Source organism: Thalassophryne amazonica, unplaced genomic scaffold (assembly GCF_902500255.1).
Source record: "Thalassophryne amazonica unplaced genomic scaffold, fThaAma1.1, whole genome shotgun sequence".
NCBI lineage: Eukaryota > Metazoa > Chordata > Actinopteri > Batrachoidiformes > Batrachoididae > Thalassophryne > Thalassophryne amazonica.
Window position 1 is genome coordinate 47449 of NW_022986347.1, and position 25750 is coordinate 73198.

General features: G+C 41.0%; 1 long non-coding RNA gene across 1 annotated transcript; it reads left to right on the forward strand.

Moving 5' to 3' along the window:
• Positions 1–14011: 14011 nt before the first annotated feature.
• LOC117506098 lies at positions 14012–22239 on the forward strand. The gene is made up of 2 exons (XR_004559372.1): positions 14012–14053; positions 22016–22239. It is a non-coding gene; the product is annotated as an uncharacterized LOC117506098 (long non-coding RNA).
• Positions 22240–25750: the final 3511 nt, after the last annotated feature.

Sequence of the window (25750 nt, forward strand, 5' to 3'; positions counted from 1 at the left end):
TGATATTTTCCACTGTTAGACCAATGTCTAGTTAAAATACTTGTCGGTAGTGAGTAAAATTGTTCGACAAGACTGGGGATTTTTTATCATTTGCACCTTAAAATAATGAGATTATAATGACCCATGCTGTGCTGCTCAGTCACACCCACACAGAGAGGTGTACACACACCACTGACTTCATGAATGAAACTCGGTCAATAAAGGATAATTGTGTAAAATAAATAAATATATATATAGTAATGGTTTTAGGAGCCACGCTGCGTTGAACACAGCAGCTGCTGCAGCAGGACGCCTCAGCTCAGCAGCTTGAACAGCGCAGATCCGTGTAACTTTCAACACTAATATTTGGGAATGTGTGAGTGTCAGACTAAGTTTAATACTTTCCTGACATAATTTAATGTCATTTAATTTTACTGGCTCGATATCCAGGTCAAAATGGCATTTTAACACGCATTTTGCGAGAATTTTTCTGAGTGTGTTCAGTCGCGAATCTCCATTGAAAATGCATTAACATCCAGGTACTTCATCAATATTTTGCACGTTTAGGAGACGTCATGTTGCTGTCCATGAAGGGACATTTTCGTTTAGTGTGCAGCGTTGGTACTGCGCTCTCTAGTTGTCATATACAGCTCCATGCAGAACACCCACACTGTGCACCTTTCCTTTATTTATGCGGTCCAGTTCCCCACATACACACATGGTAAAATATGGCATGGAGAGGAAAAGGTGACCCTCCCCAGCTCACGTGTAACCCTGATCAACCATCCGATGATCATGTAAATATCCAGACTTGCATACTGCTTCATTGGCACTGACAGGTTGGACCCATCTTTGGAGGTCCTTGCCTCCTTCCTTGACTGAAAAAGGTCTCAGTAAATGTACTTCACTTTGCATTGTGGGAGTAAGTGTTGTCAGTGTTTGTTCTTGCACCTTAAATATTTTTATATCTCAGACCATCTCCAACTGTGTGACAGACAGTAATCTAATAAACGTCTTCACAAACATCAGCTTTCTGGATTTTGTTGGTGTGAATATGAACAAAGTGACAGTGTGGGGACTATGCAAAATCTGTTTCCCAGCCTTGCTTTGAGGAGGATCCAGTAAACTGATTACACATCAGAAAAACACATTCACAACTAGGGATGGGTATTGGTAAGATTTTATTGATATCGATGCCATTATCGATTCCGCTTATCAATCCGATTCCTTATCAATTCCCTTATCGATAGCCCTTGTGAATTTTCTGAGTACTAAAAGTAGGCTTTACATATTTTCTATGTCAACAACATTTTAAATTGTTCACTGGATCCTTGATCTCTGGACATAAATAAAAATAAATAAAATCTGTAGTTTTTGTCAAAAGCATTTCCTTTCAGACATTTTGGCATGAATGTCTCTCCGTACCTCTGAGCTGAGCTCAGCCAGATGCTGCACGTCAGCGCAGGACGTCTCATTTTTTGAGGAAAAAACATTTGGATTGATTGCAGTTTGTTTGTATTACAATGTTTGGAAAGAGGTGTCATTTGATTTAAACAGTGTTTCGCTTTAAATGTATTAATTCAGACTGGACTCTATCGTTCTAACTTGACTCGGCAGAGAGCTGCACAGCGTTTGGAGCTGTGTGAACAGAATCGAGGGGTGACTCACGATTGACATTCAGGGATGAAAGTAGTGAAAAACAAAAAAAGCTGAAACCCGAAATTACACCCAGCACCACCCGCACGAAAATGTTTGAATTCCAGAAGCTCTGAAATGCAATGTGGGACTATCCCAGACAATAAATTACAGTGAGTGCAGCATACATTTAGGTGAGGAAAAAAAACAACTTTCCTTATTCAAATTCATTCCAGTAGTATTCTGCTCTTACTAGGATGCAGCAGTTTTCTAGTTTGGCAGATAGTTCTGGAGGAAATCACTGAAGAAATTAACAAACTGAAAATATGGTTTGACGGAAACAAACTGTCATTAAACTTAAATAAAACGGATGAAATGGAGGTGTAAGAGTCACTAGGTTTTCACAGGAAACATTTATTTCTATATTTATTTATTTATTTTCATTGTTAGATGGTTTTATGTTTTCTGTTGTTTTGTTTCATTAGGTTCTTTTTGTCTCTTTCTCTAAAATTGTATTGTAACATTACACTATGTAACAAATTTTTAGTTTTTGTTTTGTTCCTGGGTACACAGTGTGTTTTCCTAACCTGTTATGCCTTAAATAAATAGAAAATAGCTGTTATTCCACAGAAACTTTGCTTCTGTGATCAGGACAGTGATATTTTGAAATTTGTCTGTTTCCAAGAATATTCTTGATTCCCCTTCAGTACTACTGAGTAGTCTTCTAGAATATTCTTTAACTGCTAGAACTGTCCAGAATTTTCTAGAAGTTTCCAGAATTATCTAGAAATTCCAAGAAACTTTTAGAACTTTGTAGAATGTTTATAAAAATAAAATCAAAGTTTGTGCTGAATGTAGTCATTTTTCCATAGACTTTAGACATAAGCAGTTGAAATATAACACTTAGTAGCCAGGAACAAAATTGTGTTACATAGTGTTATTAGTCTATTATTATTATTGACTGTTATTGTCTATTATGTAGACTATTATTGTTGTTGCTATTATTATTAATATATGAATAAAAATAAATTTAAAAAATTACAATTTGACTCTTTTACGACAACAATCGCTGAGCCATTAATTATACAGAAAACAAATTAACACAAACGTGCTGATACGAACAGCTTAATGCTAACTTTAACATTGAAAACGCCATACCATCGGTCCAGTTTTTAAGTTATACATCTATCAACTGTTTCAGAAGACCATAACAGGTCGGTTTAACATACAAATATTAAATATTACTCGCAGACATATGCTCTTCTGGGCTTTAGTGGGGGAAAAAATTAGGATAAAGCAAAATAAAACAATGAATCCACAAATTCACTGCTTCGATTGGTTCAATGTTCAAAGCAAAGCTGCAGAAAAGTTAATTACAGACCCGCTGCAGGTCTGTAATCAATGTAGAGAAATGAACATTTTCCTGACAAACACCCCACCAAAACAACAGCCACTCTGAAGCACCGATAAGGGAATCATTAAGCAAAAAGCTTATTGATGTGGGTGGATCGAATAATTTTTTAACGATACCCAAAAGGAACCGGTTCTCGATACCTATTCCTATTCACAAGTTTTTACAAGAAGTTGATGCAAAAGTGGCTGTAAAGAAACAGTTTGATCCAGGGCTTAATTTGAGGGGGAGCAAGCCGGAGCGTGCTCCGGAACCTCGGACACGTGCTCCGGAACCTCTGACGTTGGCTCCGCCAGCTATTTATACTGGATCCTGATACGCCACCTCTCTTGACTAAAAAAAAAAAAAGAAAAATTCACCGCGATTGCTCTCACTGCCAATCACACCGCCGCCTTCCAGTTTGCTGTGCGGAATTGCGCCAAATCTGGCAACAGGTCCAGAGGAATGGTCTATTTGAAGAGTTTCAGTCAGGTTTCAGAATTCATCATAGTACAGAAACGGCATTATTGAAGGTTACAAATGATCTTCTTATGGCCTCAGATAGTGGACTCATCTCTGTGCTTGTTCTGTTAGACCTCAGTGCTGCTTTTGATACTGTTGACCATAAAATTTTATTACAGAGATTAGAGATTAACATGGCATAAGAAATCAAAGCATAACAATCTTGGTGTCATTTGAAAGGTCTCATTGAGACAAATCCGTGGATAGTTGTCTGATGTCTGTATGACCTTCCTGTCCGGAGTATCAATCAATCAATTTTCAATCAATTTTATTTATATAGCGCCAAATCACAACAAACAGTTGCCCCAAGGCGCTTTATACTGTAAGGCAAGGCCATACAATAATTACGTAAAAACCCCAACGGTCAAAACGACCCCCTGTGAGCAAGCACTTGGCGACAGTGGGAAGGAAAAACTCCCTTTTAACAGGAAGAAACCTCCAGCAGAACCAGGCTCAGGGAGGGGCAGTCTTCTGCTGGGACTGGTTGGGGCTGAGGGAGAGAACCAGGAAAAAGACATGCTGTGGAGGGGAGCAGAGATCAATCACTAATGATTAAATGCAGAGTGGTGCATACAGAGATAGGGTTAGAGATAGGGTTAACCCATACAGAGATATGACAAAAGGCCGAGAGGTCACATCCTAATGTAAAAATATTGCTGAAAAATCAGGCAAAAGTCCTAGTTGCTCCAAACTTTGTCTACCCCCACTAAATTGAGTGTGCTGAGCGTGCCTGACTTGGAACTGAGTCTCTAGCACTTTCCTGTCCCGAGATACGACAAAAGGCCGAGATGTCACATCCTAGGGTTAGGGTTAGGGTTAGCATGCACGATCCCGCTGAGTAGGAAAAACAGCGTACGTTTAATATGGCCAGAACCAAACAGATCGCAGAAAATCCACTGGAGGAAAAGCTCAGAGGAAGCAGCTGGCTACCAAAGCTACCCGGAAGAGCATTCCGGCTGCCAGCGGTGTGAAAAAGCCTCACTATTACAGGCCCGGCAATGTGGCGCTGAGAGATATCCGCCGCTACCAGAAATCCACCAAGCTGCTGATTCTCAACCTGCCCACACACGTGTCCTGCCAGACAGACGTGACATTCAGATCACCTGCTGCATGTCGACATGAACTGACGGTCTGTTCCAGGTGGGACAAACTGTCAATGTGCACACTGTGCACGCTCTCCAGCTGTGGCAAAAACAATATATGCTTTTATGTATTCCCACGTGAGAACAGCAGGCAGAGACACACGCCTCATGGAGGAATGTTGTAAGTTCATGTCCTTCAAAACATGGTATGTGTTCTCCAGCTGGGACGTCCAGGAGCAGAGATCACAACAGCAGCTGCTGTGAGCAGACATGCCCCCTTGTCCATTCAGTGCCCAGACCAACGTGTCTCTGTGTTATGTGGTCATTCATTTTCATTATTTGTTATGTAATTGCATAGGTAGGTATTTTGTCATAATTATTTATATACCTGTCCTGGCGGTGGTTTCTGTGTTTTAATGTATGCACTGAGCCGTCATCCAGGTGTCAGTGTGCTTTGATCAGCTACCTCCTTGTGCTGTGTGCAGTCAGAGCTGGCTGTCTGGCCCCCATGTGATCAGATCTGTACATACATATAAGCATTTTAAGCAAGTGTGCTTGCCCCCGGCACGCCATATGTGTTGGGGGAGGGGGTGCGAAGCGAGACACATGCATCACGTGTATTGCTTTGCAACTCCACAGCCGTGGGGGCACTTATATAAATTTCACATCCAGCTTGAAAATCATTATCTGCTACTGTTTTTGTGGTAATAGTGTGAATAACCACGCATTTTGTAAGTGCAAAGCGAGCTGCGTTAGATGGTCATGTGTGGGACCTGGAATTTGGCTGACACCTGCTGTGAGAGTGATGGAATGGGCTCTCACCGGGCAGACTTTCAGCTGCTGGTGTGCGCAAGTAGTTGTAGCAACAGGTTTAGGAGGCGTTGGAGGCAGCTTTGATTTTACACATATTACATACGAATCCTGCTTCATGTGCAATTCGACAACATTTGTACTATATGTGAAGCGGCCCCGATGTTTTTACCTCTTGGAAGCATAGTTTTGATGATGTATTCATACTTCAATAACAATTACAGAACCGTGTGCAATGAGAGATAATGTGAGGTAATTACACAACTGTGTTTCATTGATTGATTGCTTGTTTTCTTCCAGTACAGGGCGCTCTGGCGAAGCACGTTTTGTTAGAAGCGCGCCACAGAGACTTCATCGTGTTTTACTTGGACAGCAAATGGAATAAACCAGTAGGTAACTGAAGATAAGAAATACACAATAAATTAGTTGAGAAGACAAACAACTTAACTACTGGAGTGGAACTTGATGAGAAAATTCCGTGTGGAAGTGCCGGTGAGTTCAGAGTACAGAGAGTACTGTTAGCTCAAAGCTAATGCCGATGGAACTACATTTTATTTTTTTTATACAACTGCCAGACACTTTAAATAAAGAACCCATCTGGAGTTTATATGAATGCTGTGTAATGTTGTCACGCTTTGATGCATGCTGTGCCACTGCTATAGACCCTGTGCAAATGATGTCACGAAACTTCCCTTCCGCCTTGTTGGGGGACAAACAAGACGCGCACACTACAGACGCACACTAGCTAGCTGTAGATATTTGCGATAAAATGCCGAGTTTTTGTGGTATAATCGGCTGTAGTAATCGTAAGATCAGGGGGAAACTAATCAGTTTCTTCAGGTTACCGGCAATTATCGAGCATCAAGGAGAAAATACGTGAGAACTGTCTTCAAAGAGGCGAGCAATCTGGCTAGCACGGATAGCTAGAAGTAACCTTACATCCGAGTCCAGTTCGGATCAATTCATTGAAGGTCAGTCTCCCTATTTAACTAGTGTGTTTCATGTACAGTATTTATTTCACTTATAAATCATAGAATATGCAAAATTGTCATATCTACATGCAGTTGAGTAACCACACTGCGTGTGTGCGTGTGCTTTTTAATGTGTTTTTAAAGTTTGGTGCCCGCTTTTTTCCGAGTGTTTGGCGCGTGTGTGCGTGTGCTTTTTAATGTGTTTGGTGCGCGCTTTTTTCCCCGAGTGATTTTCAACTTTTCTTTGTATGCAACTTTATCCTCTGCGCGTAAATTAGCTTGATATTCACTCTCTTCAATGCTTCTTTCTACATCGTCCGCCATGTTGGAGTGTTTGCTTGTCCTCCAACATGGTGGGGGGGGCGGTACCCAGTGACGTTATTGCACAGTGTTGTGAAAGTGTCGTGACACGGACCCACAACAGGGGGCGTTAATGAACGGACAATGGATAAGCCAAAAAGTAACAATTTAATGTTGTGAATCACACAACGATGTACAGACAATAACAATACAGTGACTGTCAATCATTCACCAGGTGACGTGTGGGCAGGCTCGACGATAGAAGACGCCTGGCGAGAGAAAAGCCGGATCCACACAGCTTCCACCGCCAACGGAGCTGAAGAACACCGGAGCCGCCAAGCCCTGCGTCCCAGGTGGCCGCTGTCTTCAGCAGTCAGACCCGGTACTGCTGGCAGAGAACAGAGACAGTCCAGATGAGTGTGAGGTCGCACACTCAGTAATCCCACAGTCTGTATTCAGTAAAGGAGGGAGAACCTGCACCTCCAATCACACACTCGTGCAGCTCCTGAGTTAACCACTTATCTGAGTGGGGTGTGAGGCGAAGCCGTCGCAGTCCACACCAAACGCCAACTCCGCAGATAAGGCACACCACAGGAAAACGGCTGCAAAAAGAGATCAGACTAATACTCAAAGTTTAAGTCAGCAGAGAAAATTACCTGATTGGTAGCTGATTTCTCGGTGAGGAGGTGGAGTTGCAGTCCAGCCTTTATGGTGATGGTGATGAGATGAATGAGTGACAGCTGGTGCTGAGGATGAGTGACAGCTGTCACTCCCAGTGGCTCCGGCGCCCTCTCGTGCTTGAAGCCCGCACTCCAAGCAGGGCGCCATCTGGTGGTGGTGGGCCAGCAGTACCTCCTCTTCAGCGGCCCACACAACACACAGGGTCTATTCAACAAAGTTGATATTCCGTGTGCGCTAATGCTAGTGCCAGCTGCTAACGCTAATCGCTACGTGGTACAGTCAGTTGCCCAGTTCTGGGTCACCTTTTTTAAATTCCCGCTATAAGGGGCCATAATGCAACTGAATGTCCTTTATTGTGTATTGTTGTATTGGGTTCATTCCTGGCATCTGGCTGGAGCCCTTCTAATGCAGAATGATACACACTGTGCCTGAGAATGCATTTTGAACACAAAATGATATAAATTGTACTTAAGTGAGAATTTACTTAGTTTCGAAAGGCACTGTTATACATTTTTACGAGCAAAAAATGAAGTGTGGAGGTGAGATTTCTCCCAAATTAAAAAGTAAAAGCCCCCACATTCATGGCCATGCGTGATGTTGAGATGACCCCTAAAGTACACATGACTCACAACTACTGACACGAGGCTGCTGCTTCAGTGATCCACAACCGGCAAATTTTCACGTCAGAGATAAAGGCATGTAGCAATTAAACAGCAAGAGATAAGACACTGACATTTTCTACCCAAGTATTTTCCCACTCTAGAATCAATGACACTGAATGGCTAACTCACCTTTGGTACGTCTTAGAGATCGTTACTTTCAAACTTGCAGGAATGAGTGAGTGAGAAAAAGCGCGCACACCGCAGACTCCGGGATGTTTTGATTCATCTGCTGATCACAAAGATGGCTGGATCCGGTTGAGCTTGTGGTTGTTTGTAGACAAAACATCAGTCTTTCCATTGATACCAAGTATTAGCTTATTCGTGTTGATTACGTGAAACGGCAGCACAAATACTACATCATTGATCCAGAACCAGCAATGATCTGGAACTGGGCAAGTGACTGTATCAGCTGGACTGAAAGTGGCAGAATGCGCAGGAGCTGAAAATATTGCAGGAGTGTGCTGGAGACCTGAAACAAAAAGCTGGTGTGCTGTGATGACTGCTCAACCAATGTATTACATTACTATGCCATATATATTGATTTAGAACACAAAACTGTCGAATGGATTAATAAATATAAGTGTAAAGATGATTAAATATATAATCAGAGTGCAGATCACTGCTGCTGCATTCATTTATTGTTAAAAAATTACAGCCTGTTTGCTTGTGTTTTTTATGTGGGTGGGGGTCAGCTTCACCGGGCTCAGGCACATTTTAATATATATATAATATAATAATATGCATTTATCGATAATGGCATCAATATGGATAAAATCTTATCAATACCCATCCCAAATTGATGCCATTATCGATTCCGCTTATCAATACCTCCTGTGAATTTTTTTGTGTGCTACAAGTAGGCTTTACAGGTTTTCTATGTCAAAAACATTCTGTTGAGTCTTAAAGTAAATTAATATGAAATTGGCCACTGGATCTGTTATGGTTATGTATGGTTAACTCTCACAGAAATAGTGTTCACACCATTTTCATCTTATGTCTCACAGAAACTGTTCCCACTGTTTTTATCTTATTGTGACCGCCAGTAATTTTCTACTGAGTTACTGTGCTCTTGAGAATGTTTCAACCTCTCTTATCTTTATAGGAAGACATAATCATGTCTTGTGTCTACATAAGAAAATGCAGCTGTCTTGTTTTGTCTTATTTGTGTGTGAACCAGTTCAGTTACATGGCCTAAATTCAAACACCACCACTACAACTTTCCCAACATACACTGAGCTTGCGATATTGGTGGGCCGCCCCTGTAATTGCTGTGAAGCTAATAGGAACCGGTTTGCGAGTAGGGCTGAAACGATTAGTGAAGTAACTCAAATAATTCTATTTCAAAAAATGTTTGAGGCAAAGTCTGTGCCTGGAAGCTTTGTTTAACGTTGTAGTACATATCCCAGGCCTGTGTGTGGCACTGTAACGTCCTCAGGAAAAAAAAAAAACAGTAGACTGGAGCATAACAGCTAATGAAATTAGCAACGATAGCTACCGCTTTCCAACGTGACACATAGAGTAAAATAAAGCCTTTTAAGAGAAAGATGGTTCCACGCTGATCATCTAAAATAGACTTACTGTGCATTTAAAGTGGAGCAGTGTGTTTGTCTATTTAAAAAAAAACAAAAAACACACTGTCTGCTCTGCATGGGGAGGGAGTATTGACCCGGTGGCCGGCTGCTGTCTCTCTCTGCCCAGTGTGACGGGCTGTCAGACTGGGTGAGTCACAGCTCTGTCCCCAGCTACATTGATAAACAGCAGAAGTCCACTATTTCTTCTGTGTTTCCCTCAGACTCACACTGAGTGTTTGACTTTTTAATTTTTGCTTTTTTGGGCAACACACAACACTTCACAAACATGGCAACTTAAATAAAATAGTAATAAAAAACTGAGTGCGAGGCTTGCATGTTCAACCTCCAGCTGAAATGCATCTGCTGTATTGCAGAGAAAGATGGATAAAAAACACACAGGGAGCCAGTCCATCAACCTTTATAAAAAACAAACAAACAAACAAACAAAAAAAACCTAAACTTAAAAATGGTTAAATTTTACAAGTTGGAGATAACAAAACAGAAAGCCACATCCCATCGCCATTTTAGCCAAATGCCAACAGTTTGGCGCAGTGACATTGTGCCATTGCTAAAGCCTCGGCCTCAACCCACCCTGCTTTTTTTTTCGCCGTACATTTTCTGCAGATGCCACGTCCCCCACATTTTTGTGAAAATGTGGGGAGGCAGTAGCAAGAGCAAGGAGGGAGTACGTCAACACATGCCCCCTGTACTCCTGGTGAATCTGCATCTTGACCGCAGCAAAAGTTCTGCATGCACTAAAATGTGTGTGGCGTGTCTGTGTGCTCCCAAAACCGTAAGGAGGCAGTTGTTTAAAAACGCAATAGTACTTTTTATCCGATTACTTGATTAATCGCCAGAATAATCAGTAGAATACTCGATTACTAAAATAATCGATAGCTGCAGCCCTAGTTGTGAGAACAGGTACACCAATTGTAATGGGGAGGAAACTCTCACACACCATAAATAATTTTGTGTTTTGTGTTTGGGGTTCCTTCTGAGCGAGTTCTTGCGTGAACTATGTTAATTAAGAACCCTGATCTGACTTCACATGATATTTCAAGAACTCTTATTGCTCTGTATTTGCAGTTTCAGGACAGCACCACTTAAGATCTGTGTATACAATTTGTTGCTGTGACCTGGATGGTGTGATCCTGATTGGGGCCGTGACTGTGTGACCATCAGAAAGGATGGAGAGTGATTTTCTTCCAAACAACCGAAGCCTCGAAATAATAAGGTAAGGTGAACTCTTGTACTGAATTTCTGCAAGTTGAGTATTTCAAAAAATTGTGTTTGTGCAAGAAATAAATTAGATACAGTACAGTAACTTACCCAAAATGTTTTGATAATGTAACATTAATTGCATTTAGCATTTAATGGAAATAAAATTTCATGTGAAGTTAATGAATGCACAAAACTGACATTTGATGTGGGTGAGATGTCAAGTGCTTGGTTTCAAATTTTGAAAGGTGTTGTGGAAGCCAGCTGTTGAGCCATCGAGGTGAGAGTCCATCCGAACCTGGGAGGGATTTGCCCTTTGTAGGGGGACTGACCAGGATTTCAGTGTAACCGTAACATCAAAGAAGAATAAGATGCCGAGACAAGGGTAAAATAACACTGGGATAGTTTATTTTTCATAGGAATATGGGAGGTTTCCTGTATTGGAGTCTCATTTAAACTCCATCAAAAACAGTGTATCCAACAGCAAAGGCTGAAGGAGAATTCCTGGATTGATGGAGTGACACATACAGTCCTGTCTGGGCTTGGTTGGGCATAGGAAGTCAGTGGGATATTGTAGGGAGTCTTAGGACAGTTCATAAGTGTGAGAATTAAAACATATGTTGGACTGCGAAAGCCTGGGTAATTGTGCGCACAGACGGACAGCCCTCTGTGTAGAAGGCTCACAATTAAAGTCCCACATTTGGGTATTGCACCATTCTCACATTGACCTAACTGTGTGTTTGGATCAGTTCTCTGCCGACTGTCTCACCATGATGAATAAACAGCTATAAGAAAAGACCGAGGTCAGCAATAAGGTCCGGTGCCAGCAACATGGTCCGGTGCCATCAACATAGTCCGGGGCCACCAACAAAGTTCGAGGCCAGCAACAAGGTCCGGGGCCATCAACATAGTCCGTGGCGAGGCCAGGGACAGATATGAAGTGTTTACTGTAATGGCCAAAATAACGTGTGGGGGCTGTGGTGTAGGGTCATGGGGCGTGTGCCAGACAATCATGAATGAGTTTGGAGCAAGTTCAGAAAAAGTGGTGTGAGTGGTAGAAATCAAGTCCATGGGGCTGTGGTCTAGGGTCTGTTGACGTGTCTCAGGCAATCAGACATGAGTTATGACAAGGTTAGGAAAAACTAGGGTTAGCGTCCAGCAACACTGTCCGGGGCCAGCAACATAGTTCTTGGCCAGGCCAGCAACATAGTCCGGGACCAGCAACATAGTCCGAGACCAGCAACATAGTCCGAGGCCAGCAACATAGTCCGTGGCCAACAACAAAGTCCGAGTCCAGCAACAAGGTCCTGTGCCAGTAACATGGTCCGGGGCCATCAACATAGTCCAGGGCCAGGCCAGCAACATGGTCTGGGGACAGATATGAAGTGTTTACTGGAATGGCCAAAATAATGTGTGGGGGCTGTGGTGTAGGGTCGTGGGGCATGTGCCAGACAATCAGAAATGAGTTTGGAGCAAGTTCAGAAAAAATTGGTGTGAGTGGTAGAAATCAAGTCCATGGGGCTGTGGTGTAGGGTCTGTTGATGTGTCTCAGGCAATCAAACATGAAAATAAACTTTATCGGTGTCCCTGAGTATATGGAAAAGCATACGAAGTTGGCACGCTTTTCGTCGTGTCCACTCGCGCTCGGTGATGACCATTTTATTTCCTATGTAACGCGGTCACCACCAACCCTGTCTCCACCAATGGAGTCTGGCTACTTAGCTTAGCATAAGGCTAACGAATTCACCACCTGTTGGCGCTATGTACCACAGCTTTTTTGTTGGCCACGCCCCCGACCCTAGGCCACGCCCCCGGACTCACTTGGTGGTCCTCAGACCACCGGGGTGGTCCACGCCCCCACCCCGGCCACGCCCCCCGACCCCAGGCCACGCCCCCCGGACCTCATCCGTGGCCCTCGGACCACTTTCCCGGAACTTGGTCCCAAACGTCTCCCGATGGGCTGAGTTGGAACGGAGTCTGTAGCACCTTCCTGTGCTGAGATATGAGAAAAGGTCAAGAGGTCACAATCGAGTGTAAAAATATTCCTGAAAAATCAGCCGAAAGTCGTGGAGGCTCCAAACTTTGGCTACCCCCCCTAAATCGAGGGTGCCGAACGCACCTGAGTCATCCGCAAAGCCGTACAAAGAGAATTTTTTTTTCCTGTCAAAATCAACCTGAGCGCTGAGCGCGCCTGAACGTAGTCTCTAGCACCTTCCTGTGCTGAGCTATGAGAAAAGGTCAAGAGATCAGAAGGCAGGGTAAAAATATTCCTGAAAAATCAGCCGAAAGTCATGGAGGCTCCAAACTTTGGCTACCCCCCTAAATTGAGGGTGCCGAATGCACCCGAGTCATCCGCGAAGCCGTACGAAGAGAAATTTTTTTTCCTGTCAAAATCAACCTGAGCGCTGAGCCCGCCTGAATGGAGTCTCTAGCACCTTCCTGTGCTGAGCTATGAGAAAAGGTCAAGAGGTCAGAAGGCAGTGTAAAAATATTCCTGAAAAATCAGCCGAAAGTCGTGGAGGCTCCAAACTTTGGCTACCCCCCTAAATCGAGGGTGCCGAATGTGGCCGAGTCATCCGCAAAGCCGTGCCGCGTTTGGTTGCGGCGCTATTGCCAAAGTACCCTATTCCAGTAGAATAGAATGGGAATAGAGGTGGAATGAGGCCTTGGAGTTAGTGTGATGTGTTTGCACACATGTTCAGGGTGCCTTTTTTGGTTTTTGAGAGAAAAAAATTTTCGGTCTGAAAATCGACAAGTCATACCTTGGGCTGATGTGTTGGGTTAGGGTTAGGGTTAGGGGAAATTGCATTTGGAGCTCTCTGGTGCTGGGCCCCAGCAGCAGGCCCAGACCCACAAGTTAGTGTTAGGGGACAGGGTTGGGGGGGGGGGGGGGGGGGGGGGGGTTGGTGTTAGGTTCTAGTTGGGGTTGGGTTAGGATTAGGGGAAAGGGTTGGGGCTAGGTGAGGTTAGGGGTAGGGGAAAGGGTTAAGTTGGGATTAGGGTTAGGGTTAGGGTTAAAATTAGGATTCCGTCCCTGAAACAGGGACGGAGGTGCACGGGCACTCCCTCGACCAAAAGACCCTCCAAAAATTAGGATATATTAAAAGCCTAAATAAGTAACCTCTTTTTGTTGTAACAAAAATTTGTTTGGCCAAAAAATTAAATAACATGCTCTGTCGCGATGTTTTGATCTGTATTGATCTTCCTCAGGCGTAAGAGCATGTACTGAGAGGTATGAAAACTGTAGAAAAATTGTCCTTGTCCAAGGGTTGCAAATTGCAGTCATTGCCTGGACAGGTCTGAACATGCCTCAACTCGGTGTGGAAATGAGAAGCAAAAGACAGAGGCTCCTTTTATAGGGGTAAGACTCCGCCCCTGCATGAAACAGCAAAACTTGCATTGACTTATTTTTAAAAAAGAAAAAAAGAAAAGAAAAAAGAAAAAGATAAAAAAAGAGGAGAAAGATAAAAAAAGAGGAGAAGAGAAAAAAAAAGGAGAAAGAAAAAAAGAGAGAAAAAGAAAAAAGAAAGGAAATTCAATTTAGGTTGAAGTGGGGCATAACAATAATACATTTAAAACCAAAAACTGGATGCCGCACCCACACAAAACATAATAAAGCAATACTTGTTTTATCCTCCCTTGACCTTCCATTGCTCAACTTTTTTTTCACTTAATTCTCACTGCACATATTTTGGTTAAAATTGGGGTCTCACTTGCCCTCACTGCGGTTAAGATTGGGGTCACTCCTGCCCTCCATAAACTGTGCGTGTACATATAAGCAAATGTGGTTAAGGTCAGGGTTAGGATAGGATGAAGGTATAATTGTATTATCACCAACACATTAGAGAATTGCTTTGTCATGCTAGTGTAAATAACCAACATCCAAAAGGAATAACCCTCTACTTATTAATCTATTTAACCCAAGTTTCAATGCCTGCCCTCCATAACTTCAACAATGTGTTTTCACAAACAAATTGTGGTTAAAATCAAAATTAGGGTTAAGGTTAGGGTTAGGGTTAGGATTCAGACATGTACTTACAAAATTAAGGCAACAACAAGCGTGCTAAAATTGTGGCTTATAGATGGGTACTTCTGAATCGAGGCGGCGCTGGCTAGTTAGGATTAAAATTAGGATTCCGTCCCTGAAACAGGGACGGAGGTGCACGGGCACTCCCTCGACCAAAAGACCCTCCAAAAATTAGGATATATTAGAAGCCTAAATAAGTAACCTCTTCTTGTTGTAAAAAAAATTTGTTTGGCCAAAGGGTTAGGGTTAGGGTTAAAAATAAGATTCCGTTCCCACAACAGGAACGGAAGTGCACGGGCACTCCCTCGATCAAAAGACCCCCAAAAATTGGAATAAATCAGAAGAAAAGAAAAAAGAAAAAAGAGGGAAAAAAAAGAAAAAAGAAAAAAAATATATAAAAAAAATACAAAAAAAAGCGGGAAAGAAATTTAGGGTTAGGGTTAGGGTTAGGGGTTAGGGTTAGGGGTTAGGGGTTAGGGGTTAGGGTTAGGGTTAGGGTTAATGTTAGGAATTCCATCCCCAAGACGGGAATGGAAGATGCACGGGCACTCCCTTGACCAGAAAACCTCCAAAACTATGAATTCAGTAGGTCCAAATTGGCATAATAAATCAAAAGACATGCCCCGTCGCGACGTTTCGATTTGACTTAATCTTCCTTAGGCATAAGGGCATGTAAAAGTCCATCAATAAGGACCAAAATTGTCCTAAACAAGAGCAGCAAAATGGCAGTCACCAACTGAACAAGTCCAAACAAGCCCACACTTGGCATCAATATGAGCAGGAAAGGGGAGAAGCTCCTTTTATAGTGGGCTAAACTCCACCTCCGCCTAAATTACAAAACTGTGCATAGAAGTAAAAATAAAATAAAACACAAAAACCTCTAAAACAAAAGGCCGAGGTTAGGGTTAGGGTTTAGGGTTAGGGTTAGGGCTAAAATAAAATAAAGAAACTTAGGTTGATGTGGGCCAAAAACAAATTAAGCTTCATGGTGTCCCACCCACACAAAGCATAAGACAAAGCCAAAAAGAAATTTTTTTTATGTTAGGTTTTTTGCTTAATTGCATTTCTTAATGTTTTGACGTTTGACCCTCTTTATTTTATACTACCCCATCTGGGCATATACAGCACACTGTTGTTAAGGTTAAGATAGGTTTCAGTTACATACTTTTTGTTTTTAATAAACCTCTATCCCAACCAACACATCTCCAAATGGCTTTGTCATGCTGTGCAGAAAAGGAAAAAAAAAAAAAAAAAAAAAAATTAGAAGAAAAACAAACGTCTGGTCAGAAACTGCTGCTCCACTATCGCGAGGTCTCCAATCGAGGCGGCGCTGGCTGATTAGGATTAATGTTAGGAATTCCATCCCCAAGACGGGAATGGAAGATGCACGGGCACTCCCTTGACCAGAAAACCTCCAAAACTATGAATACAGTAGGTCCAAATTGGCATAATAAATCAAAAGACATGCCCCATCGCGACGTTTCGATTTGACTTAATCTTCCTCAGGCATAAGGGCATGTAAAAGTCCATCAATAAGGACCAAAATTGTCCTAAACAACAGCAGCAAAATGGCAGTCACCAACTGAACAAGTCCAAACAAGCCCACACTTGGCATCAATATGAGCAGGAAAGGGGAGAAGCTCCTTTTATAGTGGGCTAAACTCCACCTCCGCCTAAATTACAAAACTGTGCATAGAAGTAAAAATAAAATAAAACACAAAAACCTCTAAAACAAAAGGCCGAGGTTAGGGTTAGGGTTAGGGTTAGGGTTAGGAATAGAATTAAGGCTCCGTCCCCAACAAAGGGAACGGAGGTGCACGGGCACTCCCTTGACCAGAAGACCCCCCAAAAATTGGTGTAAAGGAGCCAGAGTAACCTCTTCCTTGGTGCAACAAAAATTAGTTTGAAACATGCCCCGTCGCGACGTTTCGGTCAAATTGGACCTTCCTCAGGCGTAGGAGCATGCAGTATAAATTCTGTAAAAAGCCATAAAAATTAACTTCCATGTCCAGGGTTGCCAAATTGCAGTCATCATCTGAACATGTCTGAACAGGCCTCAGCTTAATGTGAAAATGAGCAGGGGAGACAGAGGCTGCCTTTATAGGGTTAAGACTCCGCCCCTGCATGAAACAGCAATTTTCTTTTTAGAAAGAAAAAGAAAAGAAAAGAAAACAATTTAGGTTGAAGTGGGGTTAAGGCAAAAGTGAATTTCCAAGTAAAAACTGGATGCCCCACTCACACAAAACATAAAAAAGCAATTATTTGTTTCATTTTCCTTGACCTTCCACTTTTCTTTAATTTGTTTCACTTAATTCCCACAGACTCCATAAGTTCAATGTGCTTGTAAGCATACTTTGGCTAGAATTGGGGTCACTTGCCCTCCATAAACTGTGCGTGTACATAAGCAAACTGTGGTTATGGTCAGGAGTAGGGTTGGACCATGGCACATACTTGTGTTAACTTCTGTGTAATAAGCCACATCCAACGGAAACATGTCCACTATCAATCTATGCTACCAAAATTCACCTATTGCCCACCACAGCTCAAAATGTGTGTATGTACAAAGCCCAATTGTGGTTAGGGTTAGGGTCCAGAGGTTAGGGTTAGGGTTAGGGTTAGGGTTAGGTTTAAAGTTAGGGTTTCGGCCCCTCCACGGGGTCGAAGGTGCACGGGCTCTGCCACGATCAGAAAGCTCCCCGTCGGGTCGGGGCTGGGGTTTGAAGTGGCGTTTATAACGCACCTGAATCCAGTCAGACATCATGTAATAGGACAATCAGGTTAAATCAGACCACAATTTGGTATGATAGAAATAAAATGTACAGGAAATGAGAAAATCAACAAAGGTGGGAGACGTACAATGAGGAGGGAAGAGGAAAAAAATGAAAAAAAGCAAGGAAATTTCTGCAAAAAATAGAAAAAAATGGTACAAGCGTGCTTCAGTCGCGACGTTTCGATCTAATAAGATCTTCTTCAGGCGAGAAGCACGTGATTTTTAGTCTTAAAAAAGACTTTTTTGTGGTTGTATGGAGAGCAGCTGAGTTTGCAGTCCTTTCTCCTCCAGTTTGGATTTGAAAATGACAGCCTTGGGCTGTGAGTGGCTCTTATTGTGGTTGGGTGGAGTCAGCACTCTGGGCTTGTGTGAGAAAGTTTAAAGAGAAAAAAAAGGAAAACATTAAGAAAAGGGGCAGGGGGGAGGGGGGGGAATTGAAGAGAAAAGGTAAGTATTTTAAAGGGTTTTTATTAGAAAAAATGTGCAAAATGTGAATAAGGGTTAGGGTTAGGGTTAGGATTAAAAATAGGATTCCGTTCCCACAACAGGAACGGAAGTGCACGGGCACTCCCTCGATCAAAAGACCCCCAAAAATTGGAATAAATCAGAAGCCTAAGTAACCTCCTGTACTTGTCGCAACAAAAATTAGTTTGGCCAAAAAAAATTGAATTGAATAACATGCTCTGTCGCGCGACGTTTCGATCTGTCTTGATCTTCTTCAGGCGCAAGAGCATGTACTGAGAGGTATGAAAAAGGCATAAAAATTGTCCTTGTCCAGGGGTTGCAAATTGCAGTCAGTGCCTGGACAGGTAAACATGCCACAAATTGGTGTTAAAATGAGCAGAAAAAGACAGAGGCTCCTTATATAAGGGTAAGACTCCGCCCCTGCATGAATCAGCAAAATCTGCAATAACTTTATTTTTTGTAAGAAAGAAACAAAGAAAAAAGAAAGAAAAAAGAAAAAAGAAAACCCAATAAAAAAAGAAAAAAGAAGAAAGAAAAAAAGAAGAAAAAATATAAATATAAATAAAAAGAAAAAATAAAGGAAAAATACATAAAAAATAAAAAAGGGAAGGGAATTTAGGGTTAGGGTTGTTAGGGTTAGGGTTAGGGTTTAGGTTTAGGGTTAAGGAAAAAAGAAGAAAAAGAAAAAGAAAATTCAATTTAGGTTGAAGTGGGGCATAACAATATTCGTTTAGCCAAAAAAAAGGATGCCGCACCCACACAAAACATAAAAAAGCAATACTTTATTTATCCACCCTGGACCTTCCATTCCTCAATTATTTTACTTAATCCCCACTGCACATAGTTTGGTTAAAGCTGGGGTTACTGTGGTTAAAGTTGGGGTCACACTTGCCCTCATAGCGATTAAGATTGGGGTTACTCTTGCCCTCCATAGTCTGTAAAGCCACTGTGGTTAAGGTCAGGGTTAAGATAGGATGAAGGCATATAATTGTATTATCACCAACACATATGAGAATTGCTTGTTATGTTAGTGTAGATAACCAACATCCAAAAGGAATCACCCTCCACTCATTAATCTGTTTAACTAAGTTTCTTTGCCTGCCGTCCATAACTTCAACAATGTGCGTACACAAACAAATTGTGGTTAAATTCAAAATTAAGGTTAGGGTTTCAGGCATGTACTTACAGGATAGGCAACAACAAGCGGGCTAAAATTTGTGGCGTATAAATGGGTCTTCTGAACCGAGGCGGCGCTGGCTAGTTAGGATTAAAAATAGGATTCCGTTCCCACAACAGGAACGGAAGTGCACGGGCACTCCCTCGATCAAAAGACCCCCAAAAATTGGAATAAATCAGAAGCCTAAGTAACCTCCTGTACTTGTCGCAACAAAAATTAGTTTGGCCAAAAAAAATTGAATTGAATAACATGCTCTGTCGCGCGACGTTTCGATCTGTCTTGATCTTCTTCAGGCGCAAGAGCATGTACTGAGAGGTATGAAAAAGGCATAAAAATTGTCCTTGTCCAGGGGTTGCAAATTGCAGTCAGTGCCTGGACAGGTAAACATGCCACAAATTGGTGTTAAAATGAGCAGAAAAAGACAGAGGCTCCTTATATAAGGGTAAGACTCCGCCCCTGCATGAATCAGCAAAATCTGCAATAACTTTATTTTTTGTAAGAAAGAAACAAAGAAAAAAGAAAGAAAAAAGAAAAAAGAAAACCCAATAAAAAAAGAAAAAAGAAGAAAGAAAAAAAGAAGAAAAAATATAAATATAAATAAAAAGAAAAAATAAAGGAAAAATACATAAAAAATAAAAAAGGGAAGGGAATTTAGGGTTAGGGTTGTTAGGGTTAGGGTTAGGGTTTAGGTTTAGGGTTAAGGAAAAAAGAAGAAAAAGAAAAAGAAAATTCAATTTAGGTTGAAGTGGGGCATAACAATATTCGTTTAGCCAAAAAAAAGGATGCCGCACCCACACAAAACATAAAAAAGCAATACTTTATTTATCCACCCTGGACCTTCCATTCCTCAATTATTTTACTTAATCCCCACTGCACATAGTTTGGTTAAAGCTGGGGTTACTGTGGTTAAAGTTGGGGTCACACTTGCCCTCATAGCGATTAAGATTGGGGTTACTCTTGCCCTCCATAGTCTGTAAAGCCACTGTGGTTAAGGTCAGGGTTAAGATAGGATGAAGGCATATAATTGTATTATCACCAACACATATGAGAATTGCTTTGTTATGTTAGTGTAGATAACCAACATCCAAAAGGAATCACCCTCCACTCATTAATCTGTTTAACTAAGTTTCTTTGCCTGCCGTCCATAACTTCAACAATGTGCGTACACAAACAAATTGTGGTTAAATTCAAAATTAAGGTTAGGGTTTCAGGCATGTACTTACAGGATAGGCAACAACAAGCGGGCTAAAATTTGTGGCGTATAAATGGGTCTTCTGAACCGAGGCGGCGCTGGCTAGTTAGGATTAAAAATAGGATTCCGTTCCCACAACAGGAACGGAAGTGCACGGGCACTCCCTCGATCAAAAGACCCCCAAAAATTGGAATAAATCAGAAGCCTAAGTAACCTCCTGTACTTGTCGCAACAAAAATTAGTTTGGCCAAAAAAAATTGAATTGAATAACATGCTCTGTCGCGCGACGTTTCGATCTGTCTTGATCTTCTTCAGGCGCAAGAGCATGTACTGAGAGGTATGAAAAAGGCATAAAAATTGTCCTTGTCCAGGGGTTGCAAATTGCAGTCAGTGCCTGGACAGGTAAACATGCCACAAATTGGTGTTAAAATGAGCAGAAAAAGACAGAGGCTCCTTATATAAGGGTAAGACTCCGCCCCTGCATGAATCAGCAAAATCTGCAATAACTTTATTTTTTGTAAGAAAGAAACAAAGAAAAAAGAAAGAAAAAAGAAAAAGAAAACCCAATAAAAAAAGAAAAAAGAAGAAAGAAAAAAAGAAGAAAAAATCTAAATATAAATAAAAAGAAAAAATAAAGGAAAAATACATAAAAAATAAAAAAGGGAAGGGAATTTAGGGTTAGGGTTGTTAGGGTTAGGGTTAGGGTTTAGGTTTAGGGTTAAGGAAAAAAGAAGAAAAAGAAAAAGAAAATTCAATTTAGGTTGAAGTGGGGCATAACAATATTCGTTTAGCCAAAAAAAAGGATGCCGCACCCACACAAAACATAAAAAAGCAATACTTTATTTATCCACCCTGGACCTTCCATTCCTCAATTATTTTACTTAATCCCCACTGCACATAGTTTGGTTAAAGCTGGGGTTACTGTGGTTAAAGTTGGGGTCACACTTGCCCTCATAGCGATTAAGATTGGGGTTACTCTTGCCCTCCATAGTCTGTAAAGCCACTGTGGTTAAGGTCAGGGTTAAGATAGGATGAAGGCATATAATTGTATTATCACCAACACATATGAGAATTGCTTTGTTATGTTAGTGTAGATAACCAACATCCAAAAGGAATAACCCTCTACTTATTAATCTATTTAACCCAAGTTTCAATGCCTGCCCTCCATAACTTCAACAATGTGTTTTCACAAACAAATTGTGGTTAAAATCAAAATTAGGGTTAAGGTTAAGGTTAGGGTTAGGGTTAGGATTCAGACATGTACTTACAAAATTAAGGCAACAACAAGCGTGCTAAAATTGTGGCTTATAGATGGGTACTTCTGAATCGAGGCGGCGCTGGCTAGTTAGGATTAAAATTAGGATTCCGTCCCCGAAACAGGGACGGAGGTGCACGGGCACTCCCTCGACCAAAAGACCCTCCAAAAATTAGGATATATTAGAAGCCTAAATAAGTAACTTCTTCTTGTTGTAACAAAAATTTGTTTGGCCAAAAAATGAAATAACATGCTCTGTCGCGACGTTTCGATCTGTATTGATCTTCCGTAAGAGCATGTACTGAGAGGTATGAAAACTGTAGAAAAATTGTCCTTGTCCAAGGGTTGCAAATTGCAGTCATTGCCTGGACAGGTCTGAACATGCCTCAACTCGGTGTGGAAATGAGAAGCAAAAGACAGAGGCTCCTTTTATAGGGGTAAGACTCCGCCCCTGCATGAAACAGCAAAACTTGCATTGACTTATTTTTAAAAAAGAAAAAAAGAAAAGAAAAAAGAAAAAAGATAAAAAAAAAAGAGGAGAAAGAAAAAAGAGAGAAGAGAAAAAAAAGAAAAAAAAGAAAAAAAGAAAAAAGAAAGGAAATTCAATTTAGGTTGAAGTGGGGCATAACAATAATACATTTAAAACCAAAAACTGGATGCCGCACCCACACAAAACATAATAAAGCAATACTTGTTTTATCCTCCCTTGACCTTCCATTGCTCAACTTTTTTTTCACTTAATTCTCACTGCACATATTTTGGTTAAAATTGGGGTCTCACTTGCCCTCACTGCGGTTAAGATTGGGGTCACTCCTGCCCTCCATAAACTGTGCGTGTACATATAAGCAAATGTGGTTAAGGTCAGGGTTAGGATAGGATGAAGGTATAATTGTATTATCACCAACACATTAGAGAATTGCTTTGTCATGCTAGTGTAAATAACCAACATCCAAAAGGAATAACCCTCTACTTATTAATCTATTTAACCCAAGTTTCAATGCCTGCCCTCCATAACTTCAACAATGTGTTTTCACAAACAAATTGTGGTTAAAATCAAAATTAGGGTTAAGGTTAAGGTTAGGGTTAGGGTTAGGATTCAGACATGTACTTACAAAATTAAGGCAACAACAAGCGTGCTAAAATTGTGGCTTATAGATGGGTACTTCTGAATCGAGGCGGCGCTGGCTAGTTAGGATTAAAATTAGGATTCCGTCCCCGAAACAGGGACGGAGGTGCACGGGCACTCCCTCGACCAAAAGACCCTCCAAAAATTAGGATATATTAGAAGCCTAAATAAGTAACTTCTTCTTGTTGTAACAAAAATTTGTTTGGCCAAAAAATGAAATAACATGCTCTGTCGCGACGTTTCGATCTGTATTGATCTTCCTCAGGCGTAAGAGCATGTACTGAGAGGTATGAAAACTGTAGAAAAATTGTCCTTGTCCAAGGGTTGCAAATTGCAGTCATTGCCTGGACAGGTCTGAACATGCCTCAACTCGGTGTGGAAATGAGAAGCAAAAGACAGAGGCTCCTTTTATAGGGGTAAGACTCCGCCCCTGCATGAAACAGCAAAACTTGCATTGACTTATTTTTAAAAAAGAAAAAAAGAAAAGAAAAAAGAAAAAAGAAAAAAAAAAAAGAGGAGAAAGAAAAAAGAGAGAAGAGAAAAAAAAGAAAAAAAAGAAAAAAAAGAAAAAAGAAAGGAAATTCAATTTAGGTTGAAGTGGGGCATAACAATAATACATTTAAAACCAAAAACTGGATGCCGCACCCACACAAAACATAATAAAGCAATACTTGTTTTATCCTCCCTTGACCTTCCATTGCTCAACTTTTTTTCACTTAATTCTCACTGCACATATTTTGGTTAAAATTGGGGTCTCACTTGCCCTCACTGCGGTTAAGATTGGGGTCACTCCTGCCCTCCATAAACTGTGCGTGTACATATAAGCAAATGTGGTTAAGGTCAGGGTTAGGATAGGATGAAGGTATAATTGTATTATCACCAACACATTAGAGAATTGCTTTGTCATGCTAGTGTAAATAACCAACATCCAAAAGGAATAACCCTCTACTTATTAATCTATTTAACCCAAGTTTCAATGCCTGCCCTCCATAACTTCAACAATGTGTTTTCACAAACAAATTGTGGTTAAAATCAAAATTAGGGTTAAGGTTAAGGTTAGGGTTAGGGTTAGGATTCAGACATGTACTTACAAAATTAAGGCAACAACAAGCGTGCTAAAATTGTGGCTTATAGATGGGTACTTCTGAATCGAGGCGGCGCTGGCTAGTTAGGATTAAAATTAGGATTCCGTCCCCGAAACAGGGACGGAGGTGCACGGGCACTCCCTCGACCAAAAGACCCTCCAAAAATTAGGATATATTAGAAGCCTAAATAAGTAACTTCTTCTTGTTGTAACAAAAATTTGTTTGGCCAAAAAATGAAATAACATGCTCTGTCGCGACGTTTCGATCTGTATTGATCTTCCTCAGGCGTAAGAGCATGTACTGAGAGGTATGAAAACTGTAGAAAAATTGTCCTTGTCCAAGGGTTGCAAATTGCAGTCATTGCCTGGACAGGTCTGAACATGCCTCAACTCGGTGTGGAAATGAGAAGCAAAAGACAGAGGCTCCTTTTATAGGGGTAAGACTCCGCCCCTGCATGAAACAGCAAAACTTGCATTGACTTATTTTTAAAAAAGAAAAAAAGAAAAGAAAAAAGAAAAAAGATAAAAAAAAAGAGGAGAAAGAAAAAAGAGAGAAGAGAAAAAAAAGAAAAAAAAAAAAAAAAAAAGAAAAAAGAAAGGAAATTCAATTTAGGTTGAAGTGGGGCATAACAATAATACATTTAAAACCAAAAACTGGATGCCGCACCCACACAAAACATAATAAAGCAATACTTGTTTTATCCTCCCTTGACCTTCCATTGCTCAACTTTTTTTTCACTTAATTCTCACTGCACATATTTTGGTTAAAATTGGGGTCTCACTTGCCCTCACTGCGGTTAAGATTGGGGTCACTCCTGCCCTCCATAAACTGTGCGTGTACATATAAGCAAATGTGGTTAAGGTCAGGGTTAGGATAGGATGAAGGTATAATTGTATTATCACCAACACATTAGAGAATTGCTTTGTCATGCTAGTGTAAATAACCAACATCCAAAAGGAATAACCCTCTACTTATTAATCTATTTAACCCAAGTTTCAATGCCTGCCCTCCATAACTTCAACAATGTGTTTTCACAAACAAATTGTGGTTAAAATCAAAATTAGGGTTAAGGTTAAGGTTAGGGTTAGGGTTAGGATTCAGACATGTACTTACAAAATTAAGGCAACAACAAGCGTGCTAAAATTGTGGCTTATAGATGGGTACTTCTGAATCGAGGCGGCGCTGGCTAGTTAGGATTAAAATTAGGATTCCGTCCCCGAAACAGGGACGGAGGTGCACGGGCACTCCCTCGACCAAAAGACCCTCCAAAAATTAGGATATATTAGAAGCCTAAATAAGTAACTTCTTCTTGTTGTAACAAAAATTTGTTTGGCCAAAAAATGAAATAACATGCTCTGTCGCGACGTTTCGATCTGTATTGATCTTCCTCAGGCGTAAGAGCATGTACTGAGAGGTATGAAAACTGTAGAAAAATTGTCCTTGTCCAAGGGTTGCAAATTGCAGTCATTGCCTGGACAGGTCTGAACATGCCTCAACTCGGTGTGGAAATGAGAAGCAAAAGACAGAGGCTCCTTTTATAGGGGTAAGACTCCGCCCCTGCATGAAACAGCAAAACTTGCATTGACTTATTTTTAAAAAAGAAAAAAAGAAAAGAAAAAAGAAAAAAGATAAAAAAAAAGAGGAGAAAGAAAAAAGAGAGAAGAGAAAAAAAAGAAAAAAAAAGAAAAAAAAAGAAAAAAGAAAGGAAATTCAATTTAGGTTGAAGTGGGGCATAACAATAATACATTTAAAACCAAAAACTGGATGCCGCACCCACACAAAACATAATAAAGCAATACTTGTTTTATCCTCCCTTGACCTTCCATTGCTCA